Source organism: Triticum aestivum, chromosome 2D (assembly GCF_018294505.1).
Source record: "Triticum aestivum cultivar Chinese Spring chromosome 2D, IWGSC CS RefSeq v2.1, whole genome shotgun sequence".
Taxonomy (NCBI): domain Eukaryota; kingdom Viridiplantae; phylum Streptophyta; class Magnoliopsida; order Poales; family Poaceae; genus Triticum; species Triticum aestivum.
In genome coordinates, this window is record NC_057799.1 from 263,146,534 (window position 1) to 263,155,323 (window position 8,790).

An 8,790-nucleotide genomic window follows, 5' to 3' on the forward strand; every position below is an offset into this window, starting at 1 on the left:
TCAACTACGAGATTGAGTCTAGATAGATCCGAATTTTGTTTTTTTTTTCTTCTCTTTTTTTCTCACACTTTTTTCTTTCTCTTTTTTCTGACTTCTTTTTCTTTTTTTTTTCTCTATCTTTTTTTTCTCTCCCTCTTTCCAAGACAAACTAGATAAGATGCAGATTGGATCAAGCGAAGATGTGAACGACCTCAACTATGATTGTGACAATGAACTATGGGTAGCACGTGGTGAAATTTGATGGATGGTGTGGTGGACAGTAGAAGGGATAACGATGCAGCGGCGACGTGACTAATGTGAACAGAACTCGAAACTCTAAACGAACTAGACCCTAAGACCAGCAACTCGACACGACGATGCAACCGATAATTCAATAATGCAAACAATGAATAGAAAATTGCAAAGGCTCAGACTGGCTTGGACAAAAGGATGAATAGATCTAACTTTTTGTGGCTTTTTCTTGGACAATAGGTAAGAAAATAAATCTAATCTAGGGGAAACTGGAAATTCTCACCGAGCAACCTGAAAACTGATACCACTTGATAGAGGCAAAGGTGTCCCGATCTTTCGATGAGATGATAACTATCGATTTGGTGGAGACGACTTTGACGATCCGACTACAAACGTGCACGACGTCGCGCCTTATCAATCGCTAAACCAATCTCCTGAGGTTACTGACGATGCCGGAAGCACGATCAGCCTGACCACGAAGGTCTATTCCTGCAAGCAATCGAAGAACGAGCAAGAATATGATAATGCAATCTGAATATTGCGAATATATATGAAGTATTGATAGTGGTGAGAATCCGTAAGCGGTCTTGGTCTGGTCGTTGGACACAAACGAAGTACACGAAGTTGCAATGGCTAACTTTTAACTAAACAAATTCCCAGGAAAAAGCTACTAGATGGATCTACTTATATAGGAGCAAGGGGTGGCGGCCAAGGAGGTGGGAGGACGTCCCAAGGCAGCCTAAAACCAACCCTAGGTCGTACAAGGCTCATGGGCCCAAGTGGAGGTGATGCAACACCTTTGGACTTGTAGTTTGACTCGGATTCTGGTGCAACGTCAGATTGTTTCGACCATAACTCAATGCTCCGGACGAATTTAAAGGTGAATCCAATTGGGCTGGAAAGAGCACGAAATCTAGTTTCCAACAAAAAAAAATCACCCAATTCGGAGTTCGTATGAAAAAGTTGTTGGCGTTTTGAGTCAGGTATGTCTGTGCAGTCCGAATCTGAATCCAGAACGTGAGAGACTTGGACTCTATCTTCTCTTGGCCCAAAAGTGACGTGAGAGGACTTTTTGAACAGAACCTAAACTTCTCCTTTTGCCTTATCTTCATATGTGGATTGTACAAATGTCCCATACACCTGCAATTAGACAAAACACAAAAGTGTGTGAAGTATTTTTGTTCTGGATAACATAAATAGATTATTGAATAGTTTGCACTAGAAATCACCTGACAAATATGCATGTATGCAATATTTTTGGTCGTATCCAAGGTAGTCATGTCCTCATCACATTACCTCTTATGATCAACTCAGATGATGTAGGTGTAAGGGCATATTTGTCCCTAAGATGTTTTGGTGATTGATGACAATACTTTTGCGGACTAATCGTGTGCATTGAGTGTTTTCAGAGATTCATCCTTTTGGCACGAGACGATTCCCTCCCCTCAGAAGCTTGAAGCGAAGATGGTGTAGTCCTTTCGAATTAGTTTGGTGGACTAGTTTCATAGGGATCACCGTACTATCAAGAGGGGGTCCGCTTTGGAAAGGCTAGGGTGGAATCATCACGTACACTTCCTTTGCCCCCCTCCGAGCCTTTCCACTTCTATGATGGGCTTGTTCCCCTTCTGAGTGTGCCTTCTCTGGTCCCAGCGGTAGTACCGCGGGCCGGAGGGGTAGTACCGCCTATGGCTACAAGCGGTAGTACCGCTCTAGGAGCGGTAGTACCGCTCTAGAGCCGTAGTACCGCTGGTAGCCCCCAGCCATAGTACCGCTGCGGTCTCGTGCTAGTACCGCCTCGATTCGAGGGGTCTTTTTTGTGTCGGGTTTTACGGAACTAGTCGCGGCAGTGGGGGCCGTAGTACCGCTCATATGCGGTAGTACCGCCCTGACCACCGCGGTAGTACCGCTCTGGGCTCAGCGGTAGTACCGCCCGGTGGAGCGGTAGTACCGCTGCCTCCTGCGGTAGTACCGCTCTCTGCGGGGCTGGTGTGGGGGGTAACGGTTGGTTTGTTCCGCCCACTATATAAGGAGGTCTTCTTCCCCAAAGTTGACCCACCTCTTCCCCCAAAAGCTCCATTGTTGCTCCAAGCTCCATTTTCGCCCGATCTCTCTCCCTAGCCAATCAAACTTGTTGATTTGCTCGGGATTGGTTGAGAAGGCCACGATCTACACTTCCACCAAGAGAAATTTGATTCCCCCACTTATCCCTAGCGGATCTTGTTACTCTTGGGTGTTTGAACACCCTAGACGGTTGAGGTCACCGCGGAGCCATAGTCCATTGTGGTGAAGCTTTGTGGTGTCGTTGGGAGCCTCCAATTAAGTTGTGGAGATTGCGCCAACCTTGTTTGTAAAGGTCCGGTCGCCGCCTTCAAGGGCACCAATAGTGGAATCACGGCATCTCGCATTGTGTGAGGGCGTGAGGAGAATACGGTGGCCCTAGTGGCTTCTTGGGGAGCATTGTGCCTCCACACCGCTCCAACGGAGACGTACTTCCCCTCAAAAGGAAGGAACTTCGGTAACACATCCTCGTCTTCACCGGCTCCACTATTGGTTATCTCGTCCCTTTACTTTCGCAAGTTTACTAGTGTTATATCTCTTATTTGCTTGCATGCTTGTTGTCATTGCATCATATAGGTTGCTCACTTAGTTGCATATCTAGACAACCTATTTTGGTGCATAAGTTTAATTTGGTAAAGAAAAGCTAAAATTGTTAGTTGCCTATTCACCCCCCTCTAGGCAACTATATCGATCCTTTCAATTGGTATCAGAGCCTCGTCTCTTTATTAAGGACTTTACCATCCGAAGAGTATGGTTGACGTCGTAGACGGTGTGGAGGAGCACTCCGGTGTGAATCCGGTCTCGTCTACGGGAGATGGGGGAACCGCGGTCTCTCGTGAGGAATTCAATGTGGCGTTGGACACATTGAAAACCACCATGACGACCAAGGTCGAAAGCATGTTTAATAAATTCTTAGAAGGGCTTAAACTTTCCACCGCACCGTTGAAAGTGGGTGATCCCGCTAATAAGGTGACGGATGCTACCTCCGACAAGGGGGAAGCTACTAGCGAGAAAGCTCCTTCTTCTAGTGGTAAAAATGGGACCGGCAGCTTTGCCCATGTGGAACCTCCACCTGTCTATGGTGGACCGCTCCCTTCCACTCATTTGAATCATGCCGGTCCGGCCCCTAAGATTGAGAAGAATGTAGATTTTGATTCTTGGGTCTATCGTTTTAAGCGTCATTTAAATCATGTGAACACTAACCTTTGGAGAATCATTGAAGAAGGCTTTTATCCGCATGACCGAAGTAACTTCACTCCTAGAGAAGTTGTGGATCATCAATTCAATGAGAATGCTCTCTTCATCATCCAAGAAGCAATCCCACCCGAAGATCTTCCTCATCTCCGGCCTTACACCGTGGCCAAAAATGCTTGGCTCCAAGTTGTTTCCCTCTATCGGGGAAGCGCAAACATTCAACGCTTCAACTATGAAGTGGTGCAAGATGAAGCCGACGAGTTTGCAATGAAAGAAGATGAAGAACCTCGTGAGCTTTTTCGGAGAGTAACCAAACTCGCGGTCTCTCTCCGAGATCATGGAAGTAAGGACACGGATGACAATTGGATCAAGCGCAAATTCCTCAAGGCAATGATGCCCTACCACAAAGCCATGTCCTCCGTAATTCGCCAAAGGCCGGACTTCCACACCTTGACATCAAGTGAAGTGTTGGATGAGTTTGTTGCTATGAGCATCTTGGACAAGACCGCCGACAATGCGGTTCTTCGCTCTCAAAGAGTAAAGAAGCCCAACCTTGCTCTAAGGGCCAATGCTAGTATGGAGGAAGAGGATGAAGAGGAAGAAGAGGAGGGCAACCTCGAAGATACGAAGTATGCCTATCATGAACACATGGCTCTTGCTTCAAGGCAATTTTGGAGCAAGAAGAACACAAGGCCAAACTTCAACAAGAGCAATTCAAGTGGCGCAAAGGGCAAGCAACGAGTGAGGACTTGCTTCAATTGTGGTAATGTGAGCCACTTTGTTGCGCAGTGCCCTTACGAGAAGAGGGAAGACAATGCTGGCAAGCTCATTAGAAAGGACAAGGCCAAGTCGTTCCCCAACAAGAGCAACTTCACCAAGAAGACTCCTCCCAAGGCGTTGGTGGTACAAGAAGAGTACAATGAGGATGATGACGATGATGAAGATGGTGAGTCGGTTGCCATGGCCTCCGTTGCCATTGCGAAGACTCCACGAGTGTCTCTCTTCGACTCACCCAATGAGAACATCACCGCCAAGTGCCTCATGGCGAAAGCCACCAATAAGGTAACCTCCAACATCAAAACTACCATCATTAATCATCCTTCTTCGACGGATAGCATTGATGAACATGAGGGGACAAATGTGGAGGAAAATGAGTTTGAGATCTTTATGGGTAAACTCAAGGGTAAATCCAAGAAGCACTTCGTTGCTCTCTTGGAACAACTTGGTGAAGCCAATGACATGATCGAGGCTCACGAAGATACCATCTCTAAGATGGAGGGGCATAGTCGTGACTATGCCGATGAGATTTCAGATCTTTCCAATGCTCTTGACAAAGAGCGTGGTCTTCGTTTGGCTCTTGAGGAGTCATACAACGATGATCATGCTAAGTTAAAGAAAGATCTTGATCATGCTCTTGTTGTGTCTCGTGTGCTCCGAGAAGGCAAAACTTGGGGTTGATCTTGCTAGACTTAAAGAGGAGTTTGACATTCTCGACAAGGCTCACAAAGTCTTAAAGGGCGTTCATGCTAGTCTCAAGGAGTCTCATGATCAACTCCAAGTAAAGCTAACTAAGGAGAAAGCCACCTTTCCTCATATGGTGTTAATTGATAATGCAAATGCTACTAACCCTTGTTGTGAGCATGTGCATCTTGTTGAGGAGAATGCTAAGTTGAAGGAGCAACTTGAGAAGGGCCTTATGTCATGCATACAAGGTGAGAAGAACCTCAACGACCTTTTGAGAAACCAAAAGGAAGTTGTGGCCAAGGAGGGGATTGGGTTCGCACCCAAGCCCAAGAACAAGAAGAAGAATGACAAGACAAAACGACCTCCTCCTCTCAAGCAAACTTTTGTGAAGGAGGGAGAGGGTGCTTCCAAGGAGAGGAAGAACAATGCGAAGGGTGACGGTGTCAAGAAGGGCAATACCACCCCATCCAACAAAGCCGGCGACTTTAATCCTTCTTATGTGTTATGCCGTGCAAGTGATGGGCATGTTTATGCCAAATTTGTTGGTTCTCCTCATGAGTATATTGAGTGGTCCATTTGGGTTCCTAAGACCCTTGTTACTAACATCAAAGGACCCATTACAAAATGGGTACCTAAAACCAAGCATTGATCTCTTGTAGGTGTTTGCTTCCGGTGGGGGATCATGGTTGCTCGACAGTGGAGCTACAAATCATATGACCGGAAGCAAGGACTTGGTGGTGGACGTGCACAAGATTCCATCTATGCCCACCAATGTCGAGTGGGGTGATGCCTCGTCTTCTAAGGTATTGGGACTCGGCAAAGTTGTCATTTCTCATGATCTCACGATCGAGAAGGTCATGCTAGTTGAGTCCCTTGCATACAATTTACTTTCCGTTCGTCAACTTGCTACCATGGGCTTTGCCACTTTCTTTGATATTGATACCGTGGCCCTCTTGTGGAGCAAGACTCTTAAAGTAGCCTTTGTTGGGCATGTCGAGAACGGTCTCTATGTGATTAACTTTTCGGAGCGACCCACTAAGACCGCGACATGCCTAATGACTAAAGTTGACGTGGGATGGCTTTGGCATCGCCGTTTAGCCCATGTCAATATGAGATCTTTGCAAAGTCTTCTCAAGGGGGACCATGTCCGTGGACTAACGAATGTTAGTTTTGCTAAAGATCGTGCTTGCAGTGCTTGTATCGAAGGAAAGCTTCATGAGAAGGCTCACCCTCCCACGACTCTCATTTACTCGAAGAGGCCTTTGGAGCTCCTTCATTTGGATCTCTTTGGGCCTCCATCCTTTGATAGTCTTGGGGGTAGAAAGTATTGCTTGGTAATTGTGGATGACTATTCAAGATACACTTGGGTGTATTTCTTCAAGAGGAAGAGTGAGACCCAACAAACCGTCATTGACTTTGCAAATGAAGCCCAACGTCAACACAATGCAAAGATCTTGACAATAAGAAGTGACAACGGCACCGAGTTCAAAAACTACACCTTGGATGAGTTTCTTAGTGATGAGGGGATCAAGCATCAATATTCCGCACCGTACACCCCTCAACAAAATGGTGTTGCAGAAAGGAAGAACTGGACGTTGATGGATGCGGCAAGGACAATGATGGCGGAGTTCAAGTCTCCATACAACTTTTGGGCCGAAGCCATCAACACTGTGTGTCATGCTTCAAATCGGCTCTATCTCCGCAAAGGCTTGAACAAGACTCCATATGAGATACTCACCGGTAACAAGCCCAATCTCAAGTACTTTCGGGTGTTCGGGTGTAAGTGTTTCATTCTCAAGAAAGGTGTTCGTTTGTCTAAATTTGAGTCTAGAGCTCATGAGGGCATATTTGTTGGTTATGCTACAAACTCCCATGCTTACCGTGTTCTCAATAAGTCCACAGGACTTATTGAGGAGACGTGTAACGTGGATTTTGATGAGAATAACGGCTCCCAAGTGGAGCAAAGTGGTACTTGTGATGTAGGTGATGAAATTCCTCCCCAAGCCATAAGAAGAATGGGTGTTGGTTATATCCTACCCATTGAGGAACCCCTTGTGGCCGAAGGAGAAGGACAATGCTCCACTCAAGTGGAGCCATCACCAACTCAAGACCCACACGCTTCCGAAGAACAAAGTGAAGGCTCTCAACCTCATGAACAAGATCAAGGGCAAGATCAACCTCGAGATGGTGGTGATCCACCAAATGATGCCCAAGGTCAAGTTCTCCCCCTCGAGCAAGTTCAAGATCAAGGACAAGCTCAAGACGCCGCTCAAGATGATTAAGTAACCCCTCCTCGTTTCACTTCCGAGGAGGAATTGGAGCGTCGTGCCGCTAAGATCGCTTCCAAGCTCACCACCAAAGGTCATCTCATGGAGAATGTGGTTGGAAGCCTAAGAAAGGGGGTAAGCACTCGTAGACAATTAGCAAACTATTGTGAACATCATGCATTTGTTTCTTGTGTCGAACCCCAAAAGGTTTATGAAGCGCTCGAGGACCCAGATTGGCTCAATGCCATGCACGAAGAACTCAACAACTTCGAACATAACCAAGTGTGGAAATTAGTGCCAAGGCCAACCGGGAACCATAATGTCATAGGAACCAAGTGGATATTCAAGAACAAGCAAGATGCTCATGGGATCATTTTCGCAACAAGGCTCGTTTGGTGGCACAAGGCTACTCCCAAGTCGAGGGTATCGACTACGGTGAAACCTTTGCCCCCGTCGCTCGCCTTGAATCTATTCGTTTGTTGCTTGCTTATGCTTCTCATCATAATTTCACGTTTCAACAAATGGATGTGAAGAGTGCTTTTCTTAATGGTCCCATAAATGAGTTGGTGTATGTCAAACAACCCCCCGGGTTCGAAGATCCCTATTTCCCCGATCATGTGTATCAACTCCACAAGGCGCTCTATGGCCTTAAACAAGCCCCACGTGCGTGGTATGAGCATCTTACGGAGTTGTTACAAGATCGTGGATTCGAAATCGGGAAAATCGACCCCACTCTTTTTACTAAGAAGGTCAAAGGGGAGTTGTTTGTGTGCCAACTATATGTTGATGATATTATTTTTGGTTCCCCCTAACAAAGCCTTCAATGAAGAATTTGCCGCTCTCATGACCTCAAAGTTCAAGATGTCTATGATGGGAGAGTTGAAGTTCTTTCTCGGATTCGAAATCAAACAAAGAAGAGAAGGAACCTTCATCAACCAAGCCAAATACACTCAAGACATGCTAAAGAGATTCAAGCTAAGTGATGTCAAGCCGGCTTCCACTCCAATGCCCACCAAGTGCCAACTTGACATTGATCCCAATGGTAAAGCGGTGGATCAAAAGGTATATCGCTCCATGATTGGATCCTTGCTTTACCTTTGTGCATCTAGACCGGATATCATGTTGAGTGTGGGAATTTGTGCACGGTTTCAAGCCGCACCTAAGGAAAGCCACTTTGTGGCGGTCAAGCGAATCTTTCGATATTTGGCTCATACCCCAAACTTTGGCTTATGGTACCCAAGAGGAGCAAACTTCAAGCTTGTAGGTTATTCGGACTCCGATTGGGCGGGAGACAAAGTGGATAGGAAGTCCACTTCCGGAGGGTGCTAATTTCTTGGTTGCTCTTTGGTAAGTTGGTCTTCTAAAAAGAAAAGTTGTGTGTCTCTCTCGTCCACCGAGGCGGAGTATGTGGCGGCCGGGAGTTGTTGTGCACAACTCTTATGGATGAGGCAAACTTTAAAGGATTACGGTGTCATTTGTGACAAAGTGCCTCTTTGGTGTGACAATGAAAGTGCCATCAAGATTTCTCTCAACCCGGTGCAACACTTCAAGACGAAGCATATTGAGATTCGGTATC